The 14,667-nt window shown below is 45.1% G+C and overlaps 1 protein-coding gene across 3 annotated transcripts in view; it reads right to left on the minus strand.

Moving 5' to 3' along the window:
- The window catches only part of CRHR2 (corticotropin releasing hormone receptor 2), a 2,206,543-nt gene that overhangs the window by 711,058 nt on the left and 1,480,818 nt on the right, over positions 1-14,667 (minus strand). The window lies entirely within an intron of this gene.

Below are 14,667 nucleotides of genomic sequence, written 5' to 3' on the forward strand. Positions count from 1 at the left end.
GATCGTCGTAAGGGGTACGCAGCCGCGGGGGGCTGCGTGCGCTTCGGCCGCAGGGGGCCGTAGGGGAAGGAATATAATATAACATCATACATATATACATATATTTGTTTTTTATTATTATTTTTTATTATTATTGCATAATTTGTCAAAGGATTGTCGTAAGTCCCCACACTTGCGGGGCAAGGTAAGCAATACAAGGTTGTATATTGTAAACTGCTAGTAAAGGGAAGGGTAACAAGGGGAGTGCGACTATGTCATAGGGGAGAGGGTCGGGAGGGTGGGGGAACACCCTCACTACCCCACTACAACACATATGCACCACACTGCCACCACATAGGGAGAAATTAATTAAGTACAGCATAGAGTGGACCCAGGGGACGGACAACAAAATGTTAACACCATGGCCGCCTAATGGTAGTTTCGATCCATATGCCCAACATTCACTGCTAAACCATCTGCACAATACATACAAGGGGAAGAAGTTGGCAAACCATGTGGAGGTGTTTAACTTATGGAGGATGTTCCAGGGGTCCCGACCAGGACAAAATGGAATGTTCACTATGGGGGAAACACCGGAAGAAAAGGAGATTAAGAAAGAAGGAACGGATGGGGAAAAGGGGTGTGAAAGGACAAAGAATACGGGGAATGAAGGAGAGGGAGGAGAAAAAATTGATAAATTAGACAACATAAAAAAGGAACCGAGCAACGAGATACCCATAACACCGGGAGTGAAAATAGGGGGAGAAGGGTTGTACCCTCTAAGAGAAGTAGGAGAAATAGAAGGACAGTCAAGGGCGGCTGAAGGATACTCGAACCCGGCATACAGCCCTCCACCATATGTGGTTCATAGGAAGATGACAGTGGGGGAGGGGAGGATTGGAGAAGAGCAGATTGTAGAGATAGGACATGATGAGTGGGTAGCTGCACAGATATTATTAAAATTACGGGGCTCACTAACGGGAGAAGAGAGGGAGGCAGTAAAGAGAACAGACGAGGATAGTACAAGGGAGAGTGGGCTATTACGACAAAGAGAAGAGATTTTGGAGGAAAAACTGGCAAAGCTAAGGGATGAACAGAACGAATTAATAAAACAGCTTGAGAAGGAGGAAAAGGAGAGAGTGAGGAGAAAGAAAGAGGGTAAAGACGAATTGGACAAATTAAGGGAACGAAATGAGGAGCAAAGGATAGAAGCTGAAAGGGTAAAAGCAGCAGCAGACAGGGTGTCAAGAGTAGTGTTGAGAGAAAAAAAGAAGGAAGAAGAAGATAAAGAAAGGGAAATGGAAATATGGAGGAGGAGGGTAGTATCAGAGGCAGCTAAGAAATATGAAGAGGGGAAAGCACTAGAAAGAGAAAGGGTGAAATGGGAAAGGAAGAAAGAGGATGAAAGAATATTGGAACAGATGAGCAACGAAGTAATGGAGGAACTAAAAAGAAAAAGAGAGGAAAATAGTAGGGAGATGGAGGAGAGGAGTGAAGGGGAAAGAGAAGGGAGTAATAGGGAGAGTGAAAAATGGGGGGATGTATATAGAAGTAGAGAAGTAGCAACAACATCGACACCAGGGGGAGCAGTTGGTAACAAAGGAAGAGGAGAAATGGAGCTAATAGACTTAGAAACAGTAACAATAAAAGGGAAAAAGGCAGAGTGGGGGATACCATTTATGACTGATTTTTGCAGTGAGGAGGAAGAAGGAGTAGAGAGGGGAGGAAGAAAGAGTGAAAGGGAAAGCTTAGATAAGCTGTACCTCACTAGAACAAACATGGACTCGCCATGGATCAGTAAGAGAAGGGAGGAGCTAGAACGAAGTGAGGAGAGGGTGCACGAACTAGTGGAAAAACAAACCCATGAAGCCACACTATCACCATCTCCATCACGCCCTCCCCCATCGCACCCTACATGCTCAACCGCCACACGCTCGCTGCGCACAATAAAGCTTGCGCCCTTCATGGACGAATTGACTCCCTATGCATGTCGGCTTAGAGACCTCCCTAGCCGCAGGCAAGACAGACAAATAAACATACCCATATTAAACACAGGAAATGACGAAAAAGGGGGAAAGGAAGAAGAGGGAGGTAGGAGCAGGGGTAGTAAGGAAGAATTTGAAGTGGTAAAGGAAACGGGGGAAGAGGAGGGGTGTGAAGACTCAATATTATGGAGCGTAAAGGGTGACACAAGACACAACTTAATGCCTCTGTTGGAGAGAGGAGGGGTTAGACCACAGTATGTACCTTGGAAGCATACGGATAAAGAAAATATAAAATGTAGGCTCCCATCACTAAGTGGAGGTGCGGGTAAGTGGATATATGAAATGGAAAAACACACCGCAGGACAGAAACTAGCAGTAGGAGATGTGAAGGGCCTGTTAATATCAATATTAGGGGATAGAGCGGACGACATCTGGAAGAGAGCAGGATTTCATGGGGTAACAATAACGAACACATCGCATGATGGGGCGCCATTTGCAAACTGCAGGCATGCGTTATGGCAGGCACTGAGAGTACAGTACCCAGACACATCAGACATAGGAGCAATTACTTCCCGTAAGATGCGTGAGAATGAGGATCCTGTTGATTATATCCAGGATATTCAAGAGAAGTGGCGCATGGAAACTAGAGAACAATGGGATAAAACACCAGCCATATTTTATCATATACTAGTACAAGGGCTCCCAGAAGGAGTTCAGAAACAACTAAAGAAAGTAGTGGGAATGGAAGCAAAACCGTGGCCAGAAATACAGCTGACTATAGTACATCACTGCAGGATATGGCAAGGAAAAATGAAACAAAAGGAAGAGGACAGGAAAACAGAAGAGGCCAAATTAGTACAGAAAAAACTTACTAAATACACTATGGAGGGGGCACTAATAACTACGCCCACACCAATGGCCCAAAGCCCCACACAAGTAGTGGCTGCACAAGATCCAGCTCAAATAGCACCCCCACAAAGTATAACACAGCAAGTGCCGCCACTACAATTACACGCACCAAACGTGGGAGGAGGGTACCCAATGCAAGGAGCTGGGTATTATAGTTATAACAGAGGGAGAGGAGGATTTATGAGAGGGAGAGGATACGGATATAATACCCAACAGCAGGTGGCGGGACGAAATCCCTACCCCACAGGGCAACAGGTATACCAGGACAACACAGGGAGCTTCCCATGGCAGAGTAGGGAACCACCCGTGTGTTGGAGTTGTGGATTGTTAGGGCACATGTCACGTACGTGTAGGGTCAGGCCAGGAACACCAGCATGGAATGAACAGGCACAACCTAGGCCATCACAAGAACAGCAGGGCATACAACAACAACAAATAACGCAACAACAGCCACAAACATATTCACTGCCACAACAACAAGTAGCGCTAACACAGCAACCCCAAACTGAACAAACGCAATTGGGTAGGGTGACGGTCTTGGGACACAACCCTTACACAGGGAATGGCCAATCATTGTACCCCCAATAGGACAGCCCACAGACGACCTTGGTGTGTCCCATCCTGTCAGTAACACCTAATAGTGCGGAGGAGCCACGCATAGAGGTAACGATAGGTGACAAAAAGCTATCATTTCTTGTTGACACCGGGGTAACCCGGTCTTGCATAAGGGAAGGTAAATTTAAGATGTCAGGCGAAGCCATGAACACCCAAGGATTTTCTGGGGCTAAAGGGTTGGTTCCTTTTACTGATAACGTTCCTTTATCTATCGGAGATTATGATCTGTCAGTTCCACTTTTGTATTATAGTGCCTCACCAGTAAATATACTGGGGAGGGACATAATGAATAGGTTAAATATGACAATTTCCTTTACAGAGGATGGTATAATTTGCTCTACTCCAGGGATTAACATGCTCGCAGCACGACAGATTATGCAAGCATACTGCGGACAGACAGCGATTAGGGCGGAACCAGTAGATGGCGAGCTATTCCAGTATGGAACAGACATGGCATTTGCATGGATGCCAGGGATAGAAGGGAAAATATGGAGGAGGCCAGCAGCCTATCTATTCCGACCAGAAACACCTGTTAATGAACAAGAAGGAAAGGTGTTTGTAATGGACATTGAGAGCATTATTGCAACAGCTGAGTATATTGCTGTGCACGCCCAAGACAAAGAAGGAAGAGCATGGAGGGCAGTGATAGCACTAGCAGAAGGATGTAGGTTGACCCAGGTGTCAGATGAGGAGCTGTTCTCAGAAGAAAAGGAGGAGGGGGAAATGGTGTTCATGATGAGTGTAGAAATATGGCTAAGAGTGGCTCACAAACAAATAGCACAGAAAATTGCGATGGCACTTGAGGCACCTGCATGCACCCCAGTCCCTTTCTTTAAGGAGGATATGTCAAAGGTGCCCAAATCATTATGGACCATTAGCCCATATGACGTAGGATGCATAAAAAGCATAGGGGGTGTACGGATAAAATTGAAAAAAGGTGCCATACTACCAAGAGTAAAGCACTACCCACTGTCAAAAGAGGCAGATGAGGGCATATATGAAACTATAACGGCCCTTATAAATAATGGCATATTGGTCCCCTCAGAATCACCATGTAACACGGCTGTGTACCCAGTGCGCAAGGCTAAAGGAGGGTCTTGGCGCTTCATACAGGACCTCAGGCCCTTGAACAACATATTAGAAGCAGAATATCCAGTAACAGCAAACCCGGCCACAATATTGTGTGGCATCCCAGCAGAAGCATCACGATTTACAGTAATAGACCTTAAAAATGCATTTTTCTCAATACCATTACACCCCGACTCACAAGATTTGACAAGTTTCACTTACCGAAATACAAAATGGAAACATACCAGGTTACCACAGGGGTATTGTGAATCACCCTCAATTTTCAATAGAGTAATACAGATGGATTTGGGTAACGTTGAGGTGGAAAGCACAGTGTTACAGTATGTGGATGACATAATAATTTGCAGTATAAATGAAAGTAAATGAAGAGAGGACTCATTAAAAATGTTGACTATATTGGCTGAAAAGGGGTACAAGGTAGACATGGAAAAAATACAATACTGTCAGGAACAGGTACTTTACATTGGCCAACTGATATCCCAACATGGAAGAAGGATTGCACCACAAAGAGCACAGGCCATCTCAAGCACTCCCATGCCACAGACTGTGAGAGAACTGCAGCAATTTCTGGGGCTGTGCAACTACTGTAGGGCATGGGTATTTGATTACAGTTCGTACATAGGACCCCTGCTTGAGGGTTTGAAGGAAGCAAATAAAGGGGAGAAAAAGTTGGGGTGGACTATGGAAATGAGGGAGGCATTTGACGAATTGAAGGACGCAATATCAACAGCTCCAGTACTGGCATCCCCAGACTATGAGCGACGCTTTTTTATATTTTCACATTGCGACTCAGCAGTAATGAAAGCAGTATTGGCCCAAAAAACAAGCATGGGCTATAAACCAGTAGCCTTTTATAGCGGTCACTTAGACCCCGTGATGTTAGGCCACTTCCCTTGCGAACAAGGTCTCGCTGCAGCTGCTTTTGCAGTAGAAAAAGCATCAGCGATAACCATGGGGTGTCCAACTACACTGTTTGTGGAACATGCACTATTTGCAATATTGAATAAACCCAAGTCCACACTAACGACACAAAGGGCATCAGGTTATGAGATCATTTTGTCTAGGGCTGAACTAGCGATTGTTAGATGTAGCACTGTTAACCCTGCAAGGTTCCTAGCAGAAATAATTGAGGAGGGAGATTACGCCCACGACTGCACCGAACTAAATGAAATATATTCATGTACTAGAAAAGTTGAAGAAAATGAACTAGAGGGAGGTGAGCTTTTGTTTATTGGTGGGTCATCAACTATTGATCAAGGAGATGGGATACGGAGGACTGGGGCAGCAGTGGTAAAAATGATGGAGGCGCCGGTGTGTGTGGCTATGAAGTGTGTACAGTTACCACAGCATTACTCTGCTCAAGCCGCAGAACTAGTTGCACTAATATTAGCATTAAAGGAAAGTTTTAACAAACGTGTAACAATATATTCCGACAGTGCATGTGTTACATCCACTGTTCACTCAGGGCTATCAAAATGGAGAAGAAGAGGGTTTAGGAGAGCTGATGGCACTCCAGTGCAACATGCCCTCTTGTTGGCTGAATTAATTGAAGTAATAAACGACCCCCAAGAGCTAGCCCTAGTAAAATGCACCGCACACACCAATGGTGAAGACCACGTCTCAAAAGGGAATGCAGCAGCAGACGCACATGCGAAATATGCTGCATACTTTGGTGAGATATGGAACCCCACAGACTCACAGAGAGGGAGAGGGAGGGGAATGGCTAGGGAGATGTTAATAAAAGAAGGGTACACCCATCTCCCAGCCACACAGATTATGGAACTACAAGCGGCTGCACCAATGGCCGAAAAGGAAATATGGGTAAAAAGAGGATGTACAATGTCACCAACCGACGCACTATGGCGCCAGGGTGGTACTGGGAAAGTTGTAATACCATTGGCACTTTTAAATACCGCCCTGAGCCAATTACATCACCCAGCCCATACAGGCAAGGAAATAATTGCAGCTCGAATTAGAGAAGATTGGTTTTGTCCCGAGTTGAATTCTCATGTGTCAAATTTTATCAGCAATTGTCTCACATGTCAACAGTTTACGGCCGGTCATACCCTAAAAGTGATAAGAGGTACCATACCCCGGCCAGAAGGACCTTTTCGGCACCTTCACATTGACTATGTTGATATGATCAACATATGTCAAGGCAATAGGTATATGATTGTAGTAGTATGCCCATTTTCTAGGTGGATTGAAGCAGGGCCCTGTTCACACCCAGATGCATTTAGGGCAGCCAAATTTTTAGTAAGGGAGGTCTTCCCCAGGTGGGGAGTGTGCGAGGTGTTAAGATCAGACAACGGCCCGCATTTCGCAAACGAAATGTTCCAACATATCACAGCCCTGCTGAGCATAAAGCATAAATTTGCATGTGCATATCACCCACAGGCTAACGGTGTATGTGAACGCCTGAATGGCTTATTGAAGGAGGCAGTTGCAAAGATACAACAAACAACAAAGAAAAGTTGGTTGTATTGCCTTCCGTTAGCCTTATTCGAACTAAGGAACAGGCCAGGGTCCGACCACCACCTCACCCCACACGAGGTGGTTACTGGACGTCAAATGCGCCTTCCCCTAACGCCAACGTCAAGGGCATTCACTGACCACGAAAGTTCAGCGAGTGTACTAGGTGATGAAATGTATCAATATGTGTCGTCTTTGATTACTAGTGTTGTGTTTGTGTCTCAACAGCTCGAGCGCACGCGGGGCGGGTCCACCAGAAATCAAGAAGAAGGCGCCAGTACAGAATTAGAAAAAGAGAACTTGTGCAAACTTGCCAAAGGTGACCACGTGCTACTTCGCAATTTCAATAGGAAGTGGAACGACAAAAGGTTCACCGGCCCACATCTGGTAGAAGACGTATCACCAAGAGCAGTAAAACTAAAGGACAAGCGTGCCTGGAACCACCTACATGATGTAAAGATATATAAACTGCAGACCCGCCCCAGCGCCAACGACAGGTCCATTGGAAGAACAGCAACAACATCCCCGACGGCGGAAGGAAGTTCTACCACAGACAACGATCCAATTAACTACCAAGCTACCCCAGAGACAACAACTGACGAAGAAAGGGGTGATCCCTACACTGCCCACCCCATGGTCACACGTTCAAAAAGTAAAAATACTTCCGCCATCTGAGCGCAAAAAACCCCCCCCGCCCATTGACTCCCAAGGACAGTTGTAACTTAAACTGAAAGCCACTGGCCGCACAAATACACATGTAAACACATGAATGTTCTCTTTTTCTCTCGCACATACAGAAACTGCGTATTATTGTATAATTGCAATTTTAAACTGAATGTTCTCTCGCACAAATACACATGTAAACACATGAATGTTCTCTTTTTTCTCTCGCACATACAGGAACTGCGTATTATTGTATTGTTAAGTAGAGAGCTAATTAACAAAGTTCACTGTCCAGGCGTAGATGGTACTCCCAGACGATAATTACCCAGAAGAATTGTCACACCAATTTGTATACGAAATAAAAAGGCCAACATACCTAAAAAGAAGAAGGGTACGTGTATACTACACAGCCTTTCTCCTGGCCATAGAATATTACATGCCCCACCTCCGCCCATACTTGCCGATCCTAAGAGACCGATCACTTAGAGTAGCGTGGGAGCAGCTCTTTGCCTGGGCACTGAATGACTATTTGATAGGGAGAGCTTAAATAACACAAAACTAAAACCTAAAAACGAGCATTTCTGAGAATTTTTAGGCGGGCAACTTTAACGTCGCAAGAATACGCTGCCAGGACTGCAGCAAGGTAAGAGCAAAATGCCGGTGAAATTAGCAGTTGTAATAAAAATAATAGGGATTTTGATGATCACCGGATTTTTGGCTGCCTCTGTCTGGCAGTACAGCTGTGCTATCAATTTTATTGCTGCACCCAAACCTAATATACCCCCGTTCCTTGCTGCAACAGGTGTTACGTCAGGTGGTAGTAGTAACATTGCACCCAAGCAAAATAGAGTTAAACGCAGCACATACTCAGACAATAAAGGTATTGATAATTATGTACAAGATTCAGCACACGTCACAAACAACATATGGTACCAGCACATGACCCGCATTGGTAAGCAGACAACTGAGGATAGCTGCTACGTCTGCTCATTAATACCATACGCCATGAGTGCTTCACGAACATTTGTTGCCACAGAAATAAATGAGAAGATAGCGCAGTGCATAATATACTTGGCACTGTTCCAGACGAAAGGAAGATTTCAAGGAACTGTAGTGCACATGACATGGAAAACACGAGACTCATACCCATATGAAAACAACTTCCTCAAGACCTACTTGAGTTATCACAAGACTAGTTTACATGCTGAAGCATTCAAATATATAACAAGTGGCCCTGCAAAAGGAGAAACACAGAAAGTAACACTGCAGTACTTACCATGTGATTGGTACGCCACTGAAGTTCCGGGTAAACAAGGATGCTGGGAGAGGCCGCTACTGACGATAACAGGAAAGGTGTATCTGGACAACAGCTGGGAGATAGGAGTGATTGGCAGCAACATGGTAACAAAAGAAACTATCTCAACCATCGAGGCACACAATCACCGATGTTGGACGACGTGGATCAAGTACGTACCAAGGCTCACGTGGGTAGAAGAAGATGAAGACCCAATAACGATACTACCGTTGACTGCGCCCAAGGTATGCTACCAGCATAAAGGAGAGGTGGACGTAGGATATAACACCAATTGTGCAAGTGTGACGGAGTTACCTGAGGGGGGAGCGGGAACAGCAGTAATAATGGACCATTATTGGGCCTGTGGAGAAAAGGCATACCATACGCTGCCTCCCCTGTGGAATGGTGTGTGCACAATGGTACACGTCAATGTGCCATCACTAGTGGTACCTAAGAAGCATGTCAATGTGGCGAAATTTCCTAGAATGAATGAAGGGGATAAGAGAAGAAAGAGATCTGCACCACTTCGGGAGGAGCAAGGGAACAGGACCAACAGCAATGACACTGTCCTAAATAGAAGAAAAAGACAAGGAGAGCCGCTGACAGGAAATTACCTGTGGGGAAGGTCGGAAACGGCACTAACATCAATACCGCCAGAACACAGACTATTTAGCAGAGCAGCAATGTTCTTCTCCTCAATAATACACCCGGGACTACAGGCTTACGCAAACGCAAAATGGCTCCAAATAACTAGATGGGAACTAATGATGACCATCAATTCTACAGTAAATGGGTTCAACGCAATAAAAGAGGAGCTGTAAGGATGGTAGCACTACAGAACAGATATGTATTGGACCTTCTCACAGCAATGGAAGGAGGAGTTTGTGCAAAGATAGGACAATCATGCTGCACGTTCATACCTGCCAATGATGCTGACAATGGTACACTGACAGAAGCAGTTTCGCAATTGGCACAGATGCACTCCAAAATGATGGATGAAAGCAACGGTGTGAACAAGGATAAGAGCTGGTTTTCACTGTTATGGTCATGGATGCCATCTTGGCTGTCAGATGGACTGAAAATAATAGTGGGCTGTACTATATTGGCTGGAGCTACCCTGATCATAATTAGATTTTGGAAGGCACGGAAGGCACGCACTACTGACGAGCTGCTGGAAATGGTGGGAATGCACCCCTTGATGCCAACAGATGACGGCCAGCATACAGGTGTAATAATACAGGAGAGGGAGAAGCTGCGCACCCAAATTATCACCAACCATCTAGACCCACCGTCCGTGAAGATCGAGAACCCAAGAAACCCCAGGAGCTACACAGGAAGATGGGTATACTGTACTCCTGGAGGTACCTGTGAATATATGTATTGGTCCTTTGAAGATCATGTAAACCACTATGGACATCTCGGAGGAATAACTAAGATATGGCGAGTAAGAGGAGATAACGAGAAGGATATGTTTGTGGTCGACAAGTCGACCAGAGGGGGGACTGAAGTAGGAGAATGGAAGACCAGGCTCCCGTCCTTCGCCTCTCGCGCATGGCCTAGAGGGTCACGACCCAAACACCCGCCACGAGAAGAGTTTGTCCATTTGCCAGACGACCAGATACCCTGGTACAGGAACATACGGATGTGTCCATCTGCCTGCCCAGCAGCCCGCACTGGCCATGCCGACACCTGCGGCACGGATCAACTAGACTAAAATCTACACGTCGTTAGAGATGCCATGACGACCTAGACAACGGGAAGCACATCTGTACAAATGTACACACTGGACATTCCCACACCAACCTACACGAAGAATATACTCAGTGCTATGACGTAGGCGACAGGCATATTCACGGACGTGCATCTTTATTATTTTTACATAGGCTTTCAGAATGCAGAAACGCAAGACGCGTCATGAACTCTTCTACTAGCTTGCTCACGCTTCTCTTGAAACCAGTTACCGCCATGAGAAGTATAATGAAGACAATACTGGTCATGAAATTATATGCTCCTATAACCTAAAGCACCTGTACACCAAACTGACAACTTATGCACCAGGCCCAAGGAGGCCTCAAACAAGAGTTCCCGTAGATATTAACAAGGCAAGAGTCAGTTGCTGATCCTGCAGAATGAGCTTGGCGAAGCAACCAGCCAAGGTCGCAATGTTGCAAACCTACGTTCCAAGAGCAAATCATCAAAGGCACGATGTTGCAACCTCGTACTCCACGCACCAACGTTAAAGTCACCCCGACAAATTAAACCAGACGCGCAGTAGAAAAACAATATTAATTGTGCAGAATTCTGCCTCTTTCACGGTCCCTCCCCACGTGACCAAGCCGAACCTGACGAGATGCCAAACCCAGGAGAACAGAGGCGTCTGGATCCCTCGCTACGAGACACTGGCAGATACACTTGAAAGGCTCAATGGACATCTGCAACAGTGGGAGCGGTCCCCCGTCCAGCTATGAATAAGTCCTCACATTGTCTGCATGTACCCATAGTGAAACATTGTTACAACTTTCAGGTACACCGAGAGCTGGGAACGACGGTGGTCCCAGGCTGGGAAGCTCACGGGCGCACCAATCAGAACATGGGGCTCTTATCACTGACGCCAGCAAATCTAGCCAATCCCCAGGAGTCTTTATGTAACAATTCTCATGTATCTAATTGTAAAGACAACCCAGATATACCACCTGACTACACCTTGTCCACTAATATCATTTTCTATATGTGTGCTATACTAACCCTACCACTCGAACACCCAATTAAGAGTGGCGATAGGTTTTTTGTTAACTTTTTGAAGTGACGCAAGTAGCGCGTCATAATACCGTAAAAAGGGCCAGCGAGCCCCATGATTGTGTGTGTGTCAGGACGAACGCGTACGCTCCTTGACCCATCCCTGCCGTTTTGTCTAATAAACAGCAGAGTCACCTTGCTCCTTGTGTGCGTCTCATACTCTATCTCACCTCATCTGGGATATACACGGGAGGAGTTGGGGCCTCCCTGCCTGGAGGTCCGCGGACGGCCCGGCCGACCCCGGCAGAATTTCCCCCCGACACTAATATGTTAGTTTACACGTGATTTATGTAACCCCTGGTACCTTTATCTGTGCACATAGTTTGAATATGTTAGTGTGGTTAACGCCCTGACGGAGAAGTTTTACTCCGAAATGCATTGGCATTAAACTAACTACACACCAACCATACCAGTTTGCTTCTTGCTTCTGTGCTTAATAGTTTGCTAACCACAAATTCTAAATTTATCGTACTGGAATGTCAGATAAAGAATTACTTGAATTATTGTAAATTTGTTGAAGAAAGATTTTTTTTAACTCAACAGAACTACTAAAGCTCAATGTGAGCCTCATTGAGAGCGCCAGACCGAGCTGGATAATTCTAGCCAACTTAATTTTGTATATTGTATGGACACAGGGTCCAAGTGTCAGAGGACCCCCCAACAGTCCGGCAGCTCCAGTACAACTACATGCAAATTAACTGTACAATCGTAGGATAGGACTAAAGGTGGTGCCCACCTCCCTCTCTTTTCCCTCGGACAGGAGAAGTTGCGCATGTGTTACTTCTATGGTAGGATGCAGTATTTCTCATGCTCCTTGATTACAGCTTCAAAAGAACTTCAAAACTGCTTCCCCTTGCAGAGTGGTGTGTTGCAGTATATAACAAGGACTGTTGTCTTCAAAAGATATGGATCAACAGCCTCTGTTATTGCTTGCAAAGTAGCTGGTGGGATTCTCTGTACCACAGAAGTAGGCTGTGTGGTTACAGTATTGTTTTGACAGATAACGCGCAGGACGACAGTCTATTCCTTGGTAAGAAAGTAGCAACCTCTGAGAGCATTGCAGTGGTTGGATTTGGTCTGGCGGTGCATGAATGTGATCCTGTAGGAGTACTGTCCAGGTCGTCCGTAACTGAGTACACTCAGTGCATTTCACTTTGGTAGCTTTAGCCTTTGGTACACTCTCAACAGTGGTAAAGAACTGCCACACCCGTGAATCTCTCTGGGTGCTAGAGGTAGGCACTTCCTCTACCTCATCTTCTTGGTCCTCTTCATTGTCTTTGGAAGTACTGTGCTTTTTATTGTATAGGTCCTCCAGCTGTTAGTGGTGGTGGCTCTTGAGGAGGAGGGATGTCAATAGTTGATGCCATTTTGTAAGAGAAATAGCAGTTTTGCTAATATTCATCCAAGTATGTGGATTGTACTAGATTGTTAATGGATAATGAGTAAGTATTGGTGTAGAAGCTGTGCAAGTGTGCATTTTAAGCTTGAAAGTTCCTAAATCAGTCGACAAATGCAGTTCTAAACAGTCCTCAAAGCACGGACCCGATCACGAAGTGCGGATGCCCTTGCAAACAGGTCATCATGCTGTGTGCGAGCGCATGCTCACCTGGCACTGTCCGTAAGGTCTGTGATGACATCAGACGTTCGCGGACATCAACAGATGCAAAAACTGTGGAAACAGTTTCAAAAAGAGTATAGAAGTGTTAAAAATTATGCTAGAAGTTGGGAAATTGCAGAGCTTTAAGGTGAAACGTAAATTGGACAGAATTGTTGCTATATTGGAGTAAGTATGATATTAGTAGGTTGTAGGAAAATAGTATGCACTTGTTAAAAACCCATGAAATTCAGTGAAAAAACTTTGTTAAAGGGACATTATGGTTAAGTTGCAGTAATACAAACCTATGAAATTCAATGAAAGAACTGTCTTAAATGGACGTTGTGGTTAAGTTGTTATGGTTAAGTTGCACTAATAAAAACCTATGAAATTCAATGAGCAAACTTTGTTAAACGGAAGTTATATCTAAGTTTCACTAATACATACCTATCAAATACAGTGCAAAAACTTTGTTCACGGGACGTTATAGTTACTTTGCACTAATAACAACCTATCCATTTTATGGTTAGAAGTGAAACAGAAAAAACCCAGAAAATCACCAGTTATGGTAAGCTAAGCAACCATAACTTGCGCCACCACTGTGCACTGCTATGACTAACACCCATGACATCAAAGGTTTTGTTCACTTAATATATATATTATTATTGACTGGGAGGCTACAGATACCGAATACAATTCAGCAAAAGACAAAAAATATGTCTGTGAGTGCAAAAAACTTTCAAGGACTAGCGGTAGCACGGTTTAAAAAACATATATATTTGAATGCACATTCGGTCGCCCATCAATGCAGTAACTAGAACTGAACCTGCTTAGCTTCAAAGCAGGACTGACCCTGTTTAGCTTCAAAGCAAGGAAAGGGACAGCCTGTTCCTCTAAGTGGTCTTGTAACTTTGGCTCATTCTTCAGGCAAAGTGGCCTGAGGGGGCTGGCCTCCTTTGTCACCTTGAAGGTAAGCAGGGTCTGACCTGGTAAGTGCATGAATGGGAGACCTGGATGGCTATCTATCATGTTACTGGCCATGGCCTTTGGACATTGGCAGTGATTTTTCACTCCTGGTTACAGAACTACAGATACCCTCGGCTATCTATAGTCCTTTAGAGCAGCAAACATCAGAAAAATGACAGGAAAAGAAATGCTTTTCTGCCCCCCCCCCAAGGCCGTCATCTCTGCCATCTCCCCCCACTCCCCAAATGGCCTCTTCAACTCCCCTGTCCTCTCCTTTTCCCCCCACAACATATGCTTTTTCTGTG

This window comes from Ambystoma mexicanum, chromosome 2q (assembly GCF_040938575.1).
Source record: "Ambystoma mexicanum isolate Mex_15411 chromosome 2q, UKY_AmexF1_1, whole genome shotgun sequence".
In the NCBI taxonomy this organism is placed as follows: Eukaryota; Metazoa; Chordata; class Amphibia; order Caudata; family Ambystomatidae; genus Ambystoma; species Ambystoma mexicanum.